The sequence below is a fragment of the Equus asinus genome, chromosome 2, assembly GCF_041296235.1.
Source record: "Equus asinus isolate D_3611 breed Donkey chromosome 2, EquAss-T2T_v2, whole genome shotgun sequence".
Classification (NCBI taxonomy): domain Eukaryota; kingdom Metazoa; phylum Chordata; class Mammalia; order Perissodactyla; family Equidae; genus Equus; species Equus asinus.
In genome coordinates, this window is record NC_091791.1 from 26,709,259 (window position 1) to 26,726,616 (window position 17,358).

Below are 17,358 nucleotides of genomic sequence, written 5' to 3' on the forward strand. Positions count from 1 at the left end.
CTGGCGCCCTGGGGATGGGGGTGTAAGTCACGGTGCAGCCCGCTAGTCCCCGTCACCAGCCTAACCAGGAGGACACTCGGGGCCCAGCCACACTCCCTCATCAGCTGTAAGTCAGAACATTCTCTCTTCCAAGATGAAGTTTGGGTCCAAGGAGATTGCTAAGGTTCTTATTTCAGAAGTCTCTCTGATTGGAGATGGGAGAGGCTGGCCTATGGATCCTTGTGGTTTTGAGGATAACGTGGCACGAGTTTGTCTAAAAGTCTATCTGGTCAGTGGTCCTGCACTATTATTAGGAGGGAAAAAAGGCTTGGGTCTGTTTTAAGGAGTTTCTGGTAAAAGGGTTAAGATAAAAAAAATAAACTGAGGCTCTTAAGGGGGCATTTTTGGCTCTTCTGTATGAAATGATTATTACAAACCTAAGCTTTTAAAGTAAGGAAGCTGAAGGAGAGTTGAGACGAGTGAGTAACTGGCAATGCAGTGCCTTCTCTGATCGGCAAGGTTTTTGCTCTTGGCTTCTTGAGTTTACAACATTGGTAGCTGGTAATGGGTGAAGACGGCTTGAGTAAGACCTGTGTGGTTGGCAGAGCCATTCTCTCTCAACAGAAAGACCTGCTCCAGAAAGAGAGAGTGGAACAGCGGTGCACACATGAGCCGAGTGGCCCAGAGATGCCTTTTTGTTGAGTTGGTTATGGGGGGAAAGTGGCAAACAGCTTTCTGAGGAACCATGTGAGGCTTGGAGCTTTTAACAGATTAAACGATAGTAAATGGGAGAACATTTCTACCTAAGAATTATAGCTACTATTTATTAAGTACGTACTTTTGCCAGATATTGTGCAGAGGGTTTCATATGCTTATATTCATCTCATTTAATGACAGCCACCCCACTTTACAAATGAAGAGACTAGAAGGGGTGCATGACTTGTCCAAGGCCATTCAGCCTGTAAGAGGCAGAGCTGGGATTCAAACCCAGGTCCCCCCTCCACTTCTGAGCCCAAACTCTTGACCACTGTTCCCTATGTCCTAGAAGTGCTGGCTGCAGAGTGGGATTGACGAAAGATGTAGTGCCTGGAGATTAACGATGGAGGTTTGGTATAAAACAGTGGGTACACCACCAGCACCAGGGTGTTTACATTTCTTTAAACTTTGTTTCAAGGTCTGTATCATTTTTATTATATCAATTAGAAGTTGATCAATGCTATACTTTTATTTTTTTATTTTTTGAGGAAGATTAGCCCTGAGCTAACATCTGCTGCCAATCTTCTTCTTTTTGCTGAGGAAGACTGGCCCTGAGCTAACATCCGTGCCCATCTTCCTCTACTTTATATGTGGGACGCCTGCCACAGCATGGCTTTTGCCAAGTGGTGCCATGTCTGCACCTGGGATCCGAACCCCAGGCTCCCAAAGCAGAACGTGTGCACTTAACTGCTGCGCCACCGGGCCGGTCCCTATCCTTTTAATAAAATGTCATGATCCTGCTGTAAAGGTCTTGTCTAGATTACATTACTTTCTGTTGCCGTTCACTTAACCCACCCAACTTCAACCAGCCACCTAGAGGCCGGTGCTGGAATTGCAGGCATAATGCCCCGAAGGAAATAATTGATTTCTAGAAGGCTGGCTTTGTAAACGCAAACCTATAAAGTAATCATGTAGTGACCATTGTCACAGATTCTGCTGCCTAAACCACAGTTCAACAAGGGACTAAAAATGAGGAAGAAAGAAGTCCCACTTAAGCTCTATTTTTCTGTGTGACCCTAAAACCAGGAAGTTTTTATTCTGGGTACCAACTAGAACCTTAGGAAACATCACATGGTTTTACTTGTTCATTCCTCACACTCAGTGAGACAGGAATTCTTTGCTGTCCCCAGTTTCTTTTGCTGTGCCTGCCAGCTTTCCTCCAACACTGGAATGGTCTCCCGTGCGTTGTAACAGATTTTCTTTGATTCATCCAGATTCCCCCGTAAGGACAGTTCCTAGCCTCTCCCTGAGCCTGAGTCTCGCCATCGTGAAGTACAAGGATTGGACTTGATACTGTCTAGGTTTTCTCACAGTCCCAACATTTTGTGACCTAATAGCTATTAAGACCAAAGGAATAAATGCCTAATGATGAAATATCATGCAAAAGGGAAAACATTTTAGGGGAACAGAGGTCTTCTAGGCCCACCCCAAATCCTTCTGCATTGGCAGAATGTGGCTGCCTCTGTATAAGGCCAGCTTTGTGCCCTCCCCCCACCCCCCATTTCCTTTGGAAAGTGTAGAAAGCCCGCTTGTCTTGAATGCTTCCTTGCAAAGGACTCCTGCTGGAAGGCTGCACACACAGCCCAGACTTTGACCTTCACCTTTACCCCTGACTTACTTAGTGAAAAAGAGTTCTTATCCTCCCCCTCTAGGTTGTGGGGGGGGGATCTAGCTAGGGTTAGCAAGAATTCAATGAAAATATAAATAGAAATGTGGTCTATAAATAACACTGCCCCAGAATATCTGGAGGCATGAGTACCGGTGGGGCAGCAGACAGTCACCAGCCGCGCCGAGGAAGCCTTGCTCAGTTGCTCTGGCGTCTCTTGGGATACTTCAGACTTGCCAACGGGGCCTGGAGAAGCCCTCTCTCTTTCTGGGCTCTAGAAACGCCCTCCGTCTTCGCTGCCCTCGCACCCATCTTCTGCTAAACCTTCCCTGTGAACAGAGCACGCGGTGGAGCAGAGTAACGCTGCCTGGAAGCACACCTGGCTCTTAGTCCCAGCAGTGTCTGACTCAGGGAAATTCAGAAGATATCTGCGAGCTTCAGTTTTTTTCTGCTGTGGGCACAGGGATTTTAAAAACTGGAGTTTTTGAAGAGCAGGAATCATACCTTATTTTATATTCATTAAGAGGGTAGAGTCTAGAGCCAGATTGCCTGGCTTCCGATCCCCATATTTGCCCCTACTCGCTGTTTGGCCTTGGGAAAGTTACTTAGCCTCTCTGTACTTCAATTTCCTTGTTAATGGGAAGAGTGACAGTGTCTACTTTGTTGGAGTATTGGGAGGATTAGTGAGTTAATATTTGTAAAGTGCTTAAACCAGTGCCTGGCCCATAGAAAAGAGATATAAATTACCTAGCACGTAGTAGCTACTCACCAAATCTGTTGAATGAATGATTGAATGGGCACCAGACCTTCCTATCTTGCTGTCGGCAAAGGTAATTCAGTAAGAGTGTATGTGAGTTCTTCCTAAGCCCCCAAATGCTCTATGAGTGACAGTGGGATTATTAGTCTTACCTACTGGGGTAACAGTAGGCAGGGTAAGGTAGACTCCGTCGTCGTCCTCCTTCATTGTCTGCCGTGTACACACTGCATCTGGTTTGCCTGGGAGAAGTGCCTGGAGCTGAGGTATCTCGGTGGATGGAAGGCAGCTTGGTGACTATTCTCATGCTGGATTCTGCAGCGGTGCCAGCTCTCTGTGTGGCCTGGGACCCCCCTCGCCTTCTTAACATTAGACCCACATTTTGGATACTGCTGACAAAGTTCTTCCCAGGCAAAGCAAGCTCTTAAGCAGACAAACAATTGACTGTGTAGCATTTTGCTACAAGGAAATTTTAAATATAAATAAAAGAAAAAGAAAAGAAAGCTCACACCTCTCCAAAAAGAAACCCAAAATGGACAAAGGAGGAAATAAGTAGAAAGAGCAGTGGACTGGGAGTCCGGTGCTGTTTCCAGACCCAGGCCTGCCTCCGCTTACATGTGTGATAGGCACCCTCCCCTCAGCTCTCTGAGCCTCTCCAGATGTATAAAGTGAGTTAGATTAGCTCAGTACTTCTCCGCTTAAAGGTACCTGAGGTTCACTCAGGGGCTTTATTAAAAATGCAGACTCTCACCCCACCCCAGCCCCTTCCATCTAGTTCAGGGGGTCTGGGTAAATCCCAGGAATCTGCATTTGTAACCAACACCCCAAATATCTCTGATCCAGGTAACACAGGGCCCTCATTCTCCCAAGAGCAGTGCTGGGCCCTGTAGCAGTTACCTATTGCTGTGTAACAAATTACCCTCCCCCAATTTAGCAGCTTAAAATAACAGTAAACATTTATTATCCTACACAGTTTCTATGGGCCAGGAATTCAGGAATAGCTTAACTGCATGGTTTTGACTCAGAATCTCTCATGAGGTTGTGGTCAGAATGTCGGCTGAAGGCTTGAGTGGGGCTGGGGGAGCCAGTGGCAGCATGGCCCCCTCACGTGGCTGGCAGATTGGTGCTGGCTGTTGGCAGAGGCCTCAGATCCTTGCATGTGGACCTCTCTGTAAGGCTGCTTGAGTTGTCCTGCCGTGTGAGTCATCTAAGAGTGAGATCAAGAAGGAAGCTGCAGTGTGTTTTATACCCTAGTCTTGGAAGCCACACCATCATTTCTACAACATCCTGCTGGCTCCACAGGTCGGCCCTATTCAGTATGGGAGGGGACTACATAAGACATGAGGACCGTGAGGCAAGAGTCACAGGGCCACCTTGGAGGCTGACTACTGCAGGCTCCTTTGAGCCTTCAGTCCTATGAAATGGTGTCACTGGGTGGCAGCTCCTGTCTCTGGGTTAGGGTTGAGGTAGAAATTGCTTAGTAAAGACATAATCTGTAAGTGCAGAAGCTGCAAAATGTACCCCAGAACCAGGCTGCCAGCCCCAGTGCCCTGCCGAGTCCCAGCCTGGCCACTAACTTGCTGTGTGAAGTTGGGCAAGATGTGGCCCTCTCTGAGCTCAGCCTCGACCTCAGAAAGTGAAGGGGCTGGACATGAAGACCTCCAGGGTCTCCTGGTTTTACCCCTGGGATCCATCTGGACTGTGGTGGGTGTAGACACTGGTGAGAACACAGGTTTGACCTTGTGCTGTGTGTGCCCTACCAGTGACCAGGCCCAAGGGTGCCCCCCATCCCTTGACCCTCTCAGTTAAGACTTGAGGGAGAAAGGCTTCAGAAGGGTCTGAGGGTACCTGTGTCCCCCCAGGTAAAAATCATGGTCCTCAACTTGAAGAGTCAGGAACTCAGGTGTGTATTTCTGAAATGGAAACTTGAATGGCTCTGCTTTGCTCTGTGTGGTCCATGTGGTCAAACCCTGTTACCCACCCAGTGTCTTCTAGCACCAGTCATAGCCCAACCGTGTGACTTCTTAACACACTTTCACACACACCCATGTACACATCCCCCGACACAAGGAAGTACTCACACAGACACACACGTACCCCATCACACAAAGAGATATTCACACAGACACACCTTCACACACACACACACACACACACACACACACAACCCCATATCCAGCCACATGAACTTACTTCAGCTTCTCAGTTGTGTCTCATCTCTTATCTCTAGACCATTGCTCAGGTTCTTCACTCCTCCTGGGACATTCTTTCCACTTCCCTTTGGCCTGGCTCATTCCTACGACTTCTCAGGCCTGTCTCCCCCCAGTGTGTCCCCATCATAACCAATCACACCACAGCGCAGTGCCCACACAGGCTGTGTCCTCTGTGAGGGCAGGGGCTGTGTCTGTATTGTTCACCATCACACTCCAGCCCCCAGGCTGCACCCAGCACTGGGGAGGGCTGAACTATGAGTGAGCGAGTGAGTGAAGCATGCCGACCGTGCTCATGGGGCTGGGTTAGCCTTGAGATGTACCTCCTGGGAAAGGCAGGCCAAAGGGATCCACAGAGAAAGGAAGAAATATAGGAATATAGAAGAATAATTAAAAGCCTGTGCACTTTCAGACTATCTAAAGAAAGAGACCATGGGATATCACGTCCGAGCTCTGCCGCTTACTAGCTGTGTGACCTTGGGCAGGTCACTCAACTTTTCTGACCTTCAGTGTACCCATCTGCAAAATGGGAATAACAACAGTAGCTAGATCGCAGGTCGTTAGGAAGGTCAAATGACAGCTTATATATAAGCGGCACAGCACTGTGCTTAGCACGCACCAGGACTCAGCGGTTGTCATCTGTTATTAATATTGCCCTCACCACCCCTGCAGGAGGAGGTGGAACCACAGAAAATGTTGGTGGGAGGTTGCTGCAGAGAGTTGACTGTCTGGGCTCAGTTCTTCCCCAGCAAAGCAGGCTTTGGGGGACAGTGTCCACCCGAAGAGAGCCAGGCAAACGCCCCTCTGGCTGGCACAGCCAGGCCTGTGGTTGTGGGGCCGTTTCCAGTGGGCCTCTCCATCCTGGGGATTTTCCTCTGCTTCAGCGTGAGAAGTGAACTGTGCCTTTCAGCATCACCCTGCGGAACCGGGACGGCCCCTGCCTCCCCGCAGCCTCCTCATCCCGCTGGGCCTGTCTGTTGTGTCTCTTTGAGCCCTGAGAGCACTGGCGCCCTGGTCTGCCCGCCTCCACACGCACACACTGTGGGCTGTGCCACCGGGAGAGGCTGCCGGGAAGCTGGGCTCAGCATCCCACCGTCCCCTTTCCTGAGGGCAGCCTCCCCTGGCAGGGAGGAGCTGAGGCTGCACAGGCTGAATAGAGCCCTTTATTCCCAGGCTCCCACAGGGAGGGTGTGGAGCCATGCCCACCACGCCCACCACACCCACACCCACACCCACATGGAGTGGGGACAGCCTGGCCCTGGTGCCGGGCTCCGAGTTAACCACACTCTCTGGCCCCACTCTGTCTGGGTCCTGGAGGGCAAGTCCATGTCTGCTGCAGCCCCACTCTGGGCCAGCAGCCCTCAATGTGTGTGGGGTGAGGTAGGTTTACCCTTGGAGGGGTGTGTGTATGTTTGTGTGGTATATATAAATGAGAGAGACAATCTAGAGCAAGAATGTGTCTCACACACACACACACACACTTATTTATCCATTCAGCAAACGTCAACCAGGGTCCACTGTGTGCCAGTCCTCATGCTGGGCCTGAGGATACAGTAGTAAACGAGGCATCATATAAGATCTTGTGTAGAGGCAAGGTCGTTACAAATCCTGGTGAATTCTACGAGGGAAACAGTGAGGACCTGGGAGAGAGGCAGAGGGGCCTTGCTTCCTCAAAGTGGCCTGCCAAGGCCTCCATGAGGCGACCTGAAGGGTGAAAGGCCTTGCAGAGTCTGTTCCAGCAGAGAAGGGCTTCTGGGGGGAGGCGACGCTCCGCTCCTTGGCCTGGGTGCTGGTTACATAGGGGGGTTCAGTTGGTGAAATTCCTTGAGTTATACACATGCATGTGCACTTTTCTGTATCTTTATTATACTTAAAAAGTTTTTTTTAAAAAAAGGAGAAAAATTGTTCTGGTCCCATAGCTCTATAAGGCTGCTCAAAAAGCCTTCAGTTCCATTTGGTTCCGTATTAAAACCTCTGATATGCTGGCCCAGGTGCTTTATTTCTAGGAGACACGTGAAAATCCCACCTGGCCCCGGGGAGGATGGGGAATGAAAGATTTTGTTCCCTTCAACCTGGCTCTGCGAACCTCCAAACCAGAATTTGGGAGATCATTTTTCCCTGTAAATTGACTCCTTCTTCCTGTAAGTGTGCTGTGGCGGCAGGAAGGCTAAGGTTCTGATCGATGGCGAAACCCCAGTGGACTTTTGCCAGTGTGTTTCCCTGAGTGCGTGGGAGAGGCACGGAGAGCGAGGGTTTGGAGACTCACCTGTGTGAGTCATCCTGGAGGGCTCCCAGGTGGGCGGATGGAGTGAGCCATCGCTGCCTCTCCGCTGTGACACCTTCTCTGCTCTTGGAATTGGGCCGATGGAGGAGCATCCCAAAGAGGGGAAATGGGAGCTGTGTGGGAGACCCGGTGTGTGTAGGGGGCTGCGGTTTGAATCAGAGAAGGTTGTTGCAGGCTGAAGGGAGTCAGTATTTGGCCCTGGGTGGGGAAGCCAGGTGCATAGACAGATGCGAGGACTCCACGTGGCCAGCCAAGAGACAGGAAGGGCAGGTTGTGCCCCCACCCCCACAGCACCCCACCTACTTGACCCGGAATTGTCAGCTCATGAGAGATCCTATTTGTTCGGCATTTATTGTGGGCTGGGCTCTATGTTAAATGCTTTTATGCACCAGTTCATCGACTCCTCATGATAATCCTTTGTGTTGGGCATTATGGCCATGCGCCGCATAATGACATTTTGGTCAATGGTGGACTGCATGTATGGTCCCATAAGATTAGTACCATATAGCCTAGGTGTGTAGGAGGCTATACCATCTAGGTTTTTGTAAGTACACTCTATGATGTTTGCACGATGACAATGAAATTGCCTAACCATGCATTTCTTAGATGCATTGTTAAGCAACACATGACTGTATTATGCCCATTTTGCAGTTTGAGGAAATTGAGATTCAAATAGGTTGGGACTTGTCCTATATCTCCCAATAGTAAATGGCAGAGCCAGATACTAGTCAGGAGCCTCCAGGTGACAAGGACTAGACCCATCTCAGCCTGGTTTAAGAAAAAAGGGGAAATTTATTGGTTCACATAACCGAAAACTTCAGGAGCAATGGTTTCAGGCATGGCTGGATCTAGGTGACCAAATCATGTATCTCTCTGGCTCTCAGCTTTGCTTTCTTCTCTGGTGACTTGATTCTCAGAAAGGCTTTCCCCACATGTGACAGAGGTATACAAAGATGCTCCCCAGCAACTTTGGGGCTTACAGTTTATGAGTTAGCAGCCCATGTAGAAAGAGAGCACTTCTCTTCCTGGTAGTTTCAGCATAAGTCTCAGGCTGATTCTCAGACCAACTTGGGTCACATGCCCATAGCCTGACTCTACTGACTGGTAACTCCAGGAGTGTGGGGTGAGATTAGCCCCACTGAAATCACACAGACTGGGGCCGGCTCCGTGGCCGAGTGGTTAAGTTCGTGCTCTCCGCTGCGGCGGCCCAGGGTTCGGATCCTGGGCGCGGACAGGGCACCACTCATAGGGCCACGTTGAGGCGGCATCCCACATCCCACAACTGGAAGGACTGGCGACTAAGATATACAACTGTGTACAGGGGGGTTTGGGGAGATAAAGCAGGAAAGAAAAAAGAAATCACACAGACTGAGAAAGAAGGAGGGAATGTTCCTCAAGAGAAAATTAGGGGCCTTGTAATACACATGCTGATGGTAAAACCCACAGATGCCTACCAGGTGAGACTCTAGCCAGAGCTGGGGTCTTGGCATGAATCGAGTGAGATTCGTGGGAGCCAGAACTCAGGGCATGGACTCACGACCCCCTGGGCTTCAGACCTTCCCCATCAGGACCATGTCCTTCCAGAACCTGCATGTGCCCACTGCTTCCAGCCTCAGCATCTAGGCCTCACCCACCCACGTGGCCCCTTGTCTCTACTGGTCTGGGTGAAGGGCGAGGAAAGCCAGGTGTTGCGGGGGAGAAGCAGGATTGGGTGGCAGAGTATAATCTGAGCCAGGCACAAAGCTACAGATAGTGGGCCATATCAGAGGCTGGCAGCAGGTGAGCAGGTGGCCTGCCATCCCCAGACTGCAGCAGTTCAGAGGTGGCAGCACTAGAGAGAAAAGCAGGGGCCTGCCCACCAGCCGTTTCAGACTCTAATATGGGCGGGGCTCAGCCACGCGAAGGCTGGGAGGCCACAGTTAGGAAACAGCCGAACGTCAAACGCAGCACCAGCTTGCAGGGAGGCTGGGAAACCAGCAAAGGCTGATGTTGACTCTGCTTCTCCGTTCTTCTCCCCTCTGCCCATCCTGTCCCCTTCCATTAAGGCCCCTGTGTTCTGTGCTCACTCCCCTCACCAGGCCCTGTTGTCAGGTGAAAAGCTGATGCTTGTTTATACTCAGGTGTGAATGATTAATAAGGCTCACGGTCATTCTCCAGGGAGAGGTTTATACAGCCCAACCAAAATCTTAAAGAAATTAGATTCTGATTCTGTAATCTCAGGCATCCAAGAAGTAGGCTGTGAGGTTGTTCAATTGAGTGGGGTATTCTTAGGGCCCGTGTGTACCCTACAGGCGGCTGCTTGCTCTAAACCATCAAAAGTCCCTGGCTGATTCTCATGGGACCACCTTAGGTCACCTGCCTGCTGGGGTGACTCCTGGAGGTGGGGGTTGGTATCTGCCCCTCTGACATTAAATGGATGGAAATGAAGGCGGGATTGCTGTTTGTGTTTTTCCTGGGGGAGGAAGAGCCATTAGTGCATCCGTGCATTGTTCTCTGTGCCCTCCTATGCCCGAGCTCTTTACTTAAGAGCTTCTGTCTTCATCAGTCTGTCAGCAGCCACAACCGTTCAAGATGCCGGATTTGGGCAGGGGGACACAGGGTCTGTTTGCTGGCCCGGCCCACTTCACACGGGGACCCACGCCAGGTCTGAAGAGCGCAAAGAGCTGGGGGAGGAGGAGCCTGAGGAAGAGTAATTACTCCTTTTTCCTCCCCACGGGCACTGCCTGTGTCCTGTCACTCTGTCTTAGTGCGTTCGGGCTGCTGTAACAAAATACCACAGAGGCTGGAAGTCCAAGATCAGGGGGCAGCATGGTGGGGTGAGGGCCCTCTTCTGGGTTGCAGCCTTCTCGCTGTCTCCTCTCGTAACGAGGGCCTAGGGAGCTCTGTGGGGTCTCTTTATAAGAGCACCAGTCCCATTCATGAGGGCTCTCCCTCACGACCTAATCACCTCCCAAAGGCCCCGCCTCCTAATACCATCCCGTGGGGCATTAGGATTTCAACCCATGAGTTTTGAGGGGCACAAACACTCAGACCATAGCACACCCCATGAGCAGACGTGGCATTTGTGCGGCGGAGGGAGGTCCCTCTGGTAACTCTCAAGTCTTCTTTCCTCTAATTGGTTTGGGAAAGTTCTCTCTTCTTTCCTGGGTGCCACGTCAGCCAGCAGAGCCTGAGGGGACCCCCGCCAGCCCCCACTTCACTCAGCTCTCAGATCCTCACAGCTGGCCTCTCCCCTCTAGGGCTCCAGAGACCCTTGCCCCCCTCTCTCCAGACACTCCCCTGTCCCTCCTGAGGGCATCAGGCAACACTCGCATTCGTTACAGCCAGCCCCTGCCAGGTGTCACCAGGGGTCGAGGGGGTGTAGAAAGTCATCTGTGCCCTGTGACGATTACAGTCAGTTAGGGACACAAGACTCTGTCAGGTGTCTGGCCAGCCCTATGGACTCTCCCCTAACCCCCTGTGGTGGGTTGAATAGTGGCCCCCAAAAAGATATGTCCACATCCTAACCCCGGAACCTGTGAATATGACCTTATTTGGAAAACAGGTCTTTGCAGATGTAATCAAGTTGAGGATCTCGAGATGAGATCATCCTGAATTAGGGGGGGCATTAAACCCACAGACGGTGTCCTTATGAGGGAAAGGCAGAGGGAGGCTTGAGACACAGACAGAGGGGGAGGCTATGTGAAGACAGAGGCAGATGGTGGATCGATGCTGCCACAAGCCAAGGATGCCTGGAGCCACCAAAAGCTGGAAGAGTCAAGGAAGCATTGTCTCCTAGAGGCTTCAGAGGGAGCACGGCCTGCTGACACCTTGATTTCAAACTCCTGGCCTCAGAACTGGGAAAGGATAAATGGCTATTGTGTTAAGCCACTAAGTTTTGGGTAATTTGTCGTGACGGCCCTGGGAGACTAACACACACCTTTCATTTTTGTCCTCAGATCCAGTTAGATAGGCAAGAATGTTGTTCATGGAGAACAAGGCCTCTGTGCCATGTGGTCTGTGGGCCTCTGGGCCCCTCTATGGTCTCCCCTCTTTCTTAGGCGAGTCCCCTGTGATGCTCCAGGCTCTCTGGCCTGCACTGAAGGGAGGGGGTTGGGAACATCTGTGCCCTCAGAGGCTGGGGTGTCTGAGAAGAGCTGGCCTAGGCATCAGGGGGTCCCCTGGGAAGGTGAGAGGGGGCCCTGGGATGGCAGCTTCTTAACACATTCTCCGAGACAGCAGGGGAGGGAGGGAGAACAAGAATAAGGTGACTGCCAGAGGGTCCAGGAGCTTGGTAAAGGAGGGCGAGGCAGGCATTCAAGGAAGGCTTCATGGAAAAGGTCTTAAGATGGGGAAACCGTGCCTTAGGATGCAGGGGGAGGCCCAAGGGCACTTAGAAGAAAATCAGACTCTTTTCTGTGGCTACGAGACTCCTACACAGCCTCTCTTCCGTCTTCCAGCTCTGTTCTGTGGTTGCCTCTGGCCGAGTCCTCTTGCTCCAGAGCTTTGCACGGCTGGCTCCTTCTCCTCAAAGTCTCTACTGAAATCAGAGAAACTTCCCTGACCACCAGCTGAATTCTCCCCCTTCCCAGGCACGCCCCTTCCTATTACCCTGTTTTATTCTCTTTATAGAGGTGGGAGAAGACATGTATGTGTAACCAAACTACTTGCTAGATATGCAAATTGTATCCTGTATCCCTCCCATGCACATCCCCTCCCTAATTAGAAAGTAAAGACCTTGAGAGCAGGGCCCCGATCCGTCTTGTTCACTGCAGTGTTCTCAGCACTTGGAGCAAACCCTCGATCAAGACAGTGATGGATGGGGGCTGGGCCTGTGGCCAAGTGGTTAAGTTCTTGCGCTCTGCTTCGGCGGCCCAGGGTTTCGCTGGTTTGGGTCCTGGGCGCAGACATGGCACTACTTGTCAGACCACGCTGAGGCGGCGTCCCAAAAGCCACAACTAGAAGGACTCACGACTGAAAAAATATACAACTATGTACTGGGGGGATTTGGGGAGAAAAAGCAGAAAAAAAAAAAAGACAGTGATGGAGCGATGGAAAGATGGACGGGTGAATGGCATTCCAGGTGGCAGAAAAGGCAAGGAAGAGGGAGTTATAGGAGGATGTGAACATGCACACATATATGCTGTGAATCTTGAAGAGGAGAGGCTGCCAAGAATAGATCAACCGAGACAAACCAAAAGAGGTTCCGAGGCTACCCCTCGCCTATCACCCCTTTTGCCAGTGCCCTCTTAATGCTCTGTACAGTGGGCGCCAGCGTAGTTCGTGGAGTTCCTACAGACTCTTCACGGCTCAGTCGGGGGCTCCCTGGCCAATGGTGCTGTGTCTGGTGTTTCTGCTCTTCTCGGTCCCTGGACCCCTGACTCCTGCTCAAGGAATCACCTGTGGATTCCTCATTTCACAAGGAGGACCCTGGAGGCTGTGGCTGGCCTAGGGGTTTAACTGCCCTCCGAAGCTTCTGTCTTTTCTTTATCTGCTTCTCTCTATCGGTAAGAAGGAGCCAAGTCCTCATCTCTCACGTTCTTGAAATCATTCTCTAGAAGCAAATGCCAACTACTAAGACCCATCGGGTGCCACTCAGATGCTCATTAAGCGCCTGATATCCTGAGTGGGAGGGAGAAACACTGTGCCACCTAAGCATGGGGACCTTCCTGAGTCAGTGCCCTGCCTGTGTGTCCTGGCCCAGAGTGGACACTCACAGTGAGAAGGTCAGGCCAGATCGGGGGGTGGGGCAGAGATGGACCTCCCTTCCCCAGGTGATGCCCACCAACTTGTGAAGGTGAGCATCCCCGTGGTCCTGCAGGGCTGGCACCTGCCCAGCCAGCGTGGGGGTGGGGTGGGGACAGGAAGGGTCCATTAAAGTACAAGGAGCTCTTTCTCCCCAAAGCCCGCTAGACACTGGGTCACCTCTCCTTCCCTGCTTCCTTGGTCCATTCATTCTTTCACTCTCATTCACCCATTCACTCAGTTGTCATTCATTCACTTGAGACCCGGGGAGGGGTCACGCATCATTGCATCACCCTCCACGGTTATTGCTTGGTTCTCAGTCAGCCCCCAGAGTGGCTGTTCCCCAGCCCTCAGCACAGGACCTGGCATGGAGAAGACATAAATAATGCACCCATCCCACACAGTAAAATCCTAAGTCCTCACCATGGCTCCCAAGGCCTTACATGATTCGAGCCCAAAGAACTCTGGATTTGTTGCCGTCTCTCTCCTCCTCACTCTCTGAGCTCTGACACCCTGGGTTGAAATCCCAACTCAGCCACCTAATAGCTGTGTGACTTTGGACAAGTCCTTCAACCTCTCTGAGCCACCATCTCCTCCTGGGCAAAGTGGGGATTTTAAAAGTACTTGCTTCCAAGTTGTTGTGAGCATTAAGCAAGAGAACCCAATGAACAGCTCTCAGCATGAGCCTGGCACGTAGTAAGCACTGAGCTGTTACCACCAAGCTATTACTTGCTTCTCGTCTGCTCCTCTCGATTCCACCACCCCCACTACGTAAGTCTTGGGACTTCTCGGGGAGCAGTCGTGGAGCCCCCACCCTCCAGTCTGCGGATGAGAATGCAGAGGCCCCAGTGGAGGAGGGACCTGCTTCAAGGTCATACAGCCAGCCTGTGGCCCAGGCTGGACTTGAACCCAGATGTCCTGCCGAGGCCCCTGCTCCTTCTGCTGGTCCCACCTTCTCAGCCCAGGCAGAGGGGCACCATCTTCGCTTATGTGCTCCGACCCTGTCGGGCTCTCTTCCCCGCTCTCAGGATGAGTTCATCCTAAGGTCTGTGTCGTGCCCCGTGTGTCTACTCATCATATTTCTGGGGCAGCATCTGCCTGGCTTTGAGACTCTGGCAGGAGGCTGGCCTCCCTGTAAACGGGCTGAATTACATTTACAAGAGGTCTTTAATGCCCTGTGGTCTCGGCTTCCTTAATGGGGCTTTTCCTCCTCCTCGTTTTTTCTCTCCCTTTTAATACGGTCACCGGTTTGGCTTTCCGAGTGCGGTTTGGATTCCTAACAGAGAAGTCAAGACCGTAGAATCCCTTCCAGATCTTCCCTCCCCTCCCCGCCTCCCCCCACCGCCTGCGCCAAAGCCCCGGGAAGAGAAAGCCGGACTCCTGTCGGGATTTCAGCGGGAAGGAGAGAAGCCCTGTTGGGATTCCAAACACTCAGCCGGGAAAGGGCTGGTACAGAAATGCTCCTCTGACTGCACCTGAGCCACAGGCCCACGAGCCTGGGGAGTGGACGGAAGGGCCAGCCCAGTGGCGTAGTGGCCTCAGCTGCAGAGGGTGGGCTCAAGGGGGCAAGGTGGGGGTCCCATGCCCCTGTGGGTGAGGAGCCAGGCAGAGCCCTCCCACCTCCCCACCCCCATCCCTCCTTTCTCAAACCTTCTGCACCTTATGGAGGCCTTCATTGTTCCTTAACTATTTGTTTTTCACTAGTTCTATCTCTGCAGCTGGATCAGGTCCTGTCTTATCTCTATCTCTATCTCTATCTCATCTCTATCTCTATGTCTATCTCTATCTATCTCTATATCTCTATCTCATCTCGTCTCAGGGACACCCTATTCAGTCAGAGGTGTGGCCAGCCTTGAGTTGGAGGCCTGGGAGGGGGACCCTATTTGTCTCCCCATCTCCCTCCTTTCCTTTTTGTCCTCCAACACGGTGAGAAAGAGCAGGAATGCTATTTTTGGAGAATGGATAAATCGTGTTTTATCTCCTTTCAAAAGGAGCGCGTGGCTGAGCCAGGCCTGTGGGGCCCGGCCCTCCTGTGGTCTCTCCTTTGGTTTCCTCTGCGTCTTCGACGAGTCCTGCAGGGTCCTGTGAGACACCTCTCGAGCGCTGGCGTCACTGCACCTGGGTGACCTCCAGCTCCTGCTGTCACTGGCTCAGGCGGAAGGCTCAGCCCCCCAGCCCAGGGCTGCCCGTCATCTTGTCAGTCCTGAGGGTGGCCTCCTCGCACCATGCGTTTATTTTTACACGCCGTCCCCACGGCAGCACACATGTGCCCTCGGCACGCAGGCAGCAAAGTGACAGGCAACCAAAAAAGGGTAGGAGGCAGAGGCCAGGAATACCAAATCCGTGACAGCTCCCCTCAAGGAAAAAGCAGCCGGCTCCAGTGTCTTGATAAATCATGTTTTATCTCCTTTCCAAAGGAACGCGTGGCGGAGCCGGTTTATCTTGATGACATCGTCCCGTCTGCACAGTGTCATCCTTCTGACAGGAGATTGCCCCTCTGCCTGGCTTCAGGGAGAGCGGGAGGGAGAGGCTGGGAGAGGAAAGTGAATGGACCAGCAAGTACGTACGGGGCGGCTGCTCTACGCAGACCTTGTGCCCAGTGGAGCGTGTGGCACGTGGGGAGGCAGGCGCTGCAGACCATGGGCTCTGGGTCACGCCGTCTGTGCAGAGATGAGAGGCACGGGTGGAAAGAAGCCACACTCCACGTGATGAGTTAGATGTCCCACTGTCTGACTGGAGCAGGGCTGGTGACCAGGACCTGTGGTGATGGGGAAGTCGGATGCTGAAGCAGCTGCTTTCAGTGCCCCCAGGTCCCCTCACCATTCACCATTCACCTGCCACAAGCTTCTGGGGGGCACACCTGGGGCTTTGTTCTGGCCCCAGGAGCACACTCGGCCAGAAGCACCCGAGTTAATGCTCTCAGAAGCTCGACACAAGCAGGGAGTTGGTGATACATACCCAAGGCTCCTCGCCCTTGGTCAGGGTGCCTCTGAGCTGTGTTCTGCATCATCTCCCAGAGTCCCCAGCAGAACTGAGCTCTGCTGCCACAGTGATTAACTGACCTGATCATACTTCCCGCTCCTCTACTGATATTTTCCAGCATCACCTCCCAAATAAACAACGTGCACTCAACTCCTTGTCTCTGGGTCTGCTTCTGGGGAAACAGCCTAAACCAAGGCCATGGTAGTACTTGACTTGACCGTGACTGAGGAAGCGTAAGTGGATGAACATGCAGTTTACATATTTGTTCACAGGCAATGGGGATCACCTCAGTGAGGACCCCTTTAATGCAAATTATGAAAATCCATCTCCAACTAGTTTAAATTAAAAATAATTTTATTGTTTTATGCAAGTGAAAAGTACCCGGTAGACTCTACATTCAGGAAAAGCTATATCCAGCTGCTCAAATGACATCAAAGGAATCAGCCCTTCACTGTCTCTTGACTCTGCTGTTTAATCATTCAAGAAACATTTATATTGAGCACCTACCTAGTGCTGGACACAGATCTTTTGTCTCAGTCTGTTTCCTTCTCAGACAATAATGAAGATAGCCACTAAAAGTTCCAGGCTTTCATCCTGGAGCTTAGCAACTGTGGGAGAAAGGAGGTGCCAGCTGAAGTCTCAATGGGAGTCTGAAGCCTCATTGGCCTAGATCAGGTCTCTGCCCATCTCTGGTTGGCTAGGCTGGGTCATGTGCCTACCCTTGTTGCCAGGGGGTGTGGTTAGCTCCATCTGAACCACAAGGACTGGGATGGAGGAGGGGAGTTCTGCAGAGGGAAATCCGGCTGACTTGGACAACAGATGCCTGTTACAGCTACGGGGTGAGCACTTCACCATGTGCCGGGCTCCGTGGGCCCTGAGATGAGTCAGATGGGTCCCTGGTGAAAGGAGGCGCTCAGATATCTGTAATACACAGCAGGATGTGGAGAGCACCTTAGGAACAGACAAAGCGTATGGATGTTCTGCAAAGAGGGAGGTTACTCCCAGCTCAGCCAGTCAAGCAAGGCCTTCTGAGAGGGGGCATTGCCCTAGACCTTGACAGCCA

The 17,358-nt window shown here is 51.9% G+C and overlaps 1 protein-coding gene across 4 annotated transcripts in view; it reads left to right on the forward strand.

Annotated features, from left to right (window-relative positions):
- SH3PXD2A (SH3 and PX domains 2A) overlaps positions 1-17,358 on the forward strand; it is a 245,523-nt gene that overhangs the window by 99,708 nt on the left and 128,457 nt on the right. The window lies entirely within an intron of this gene.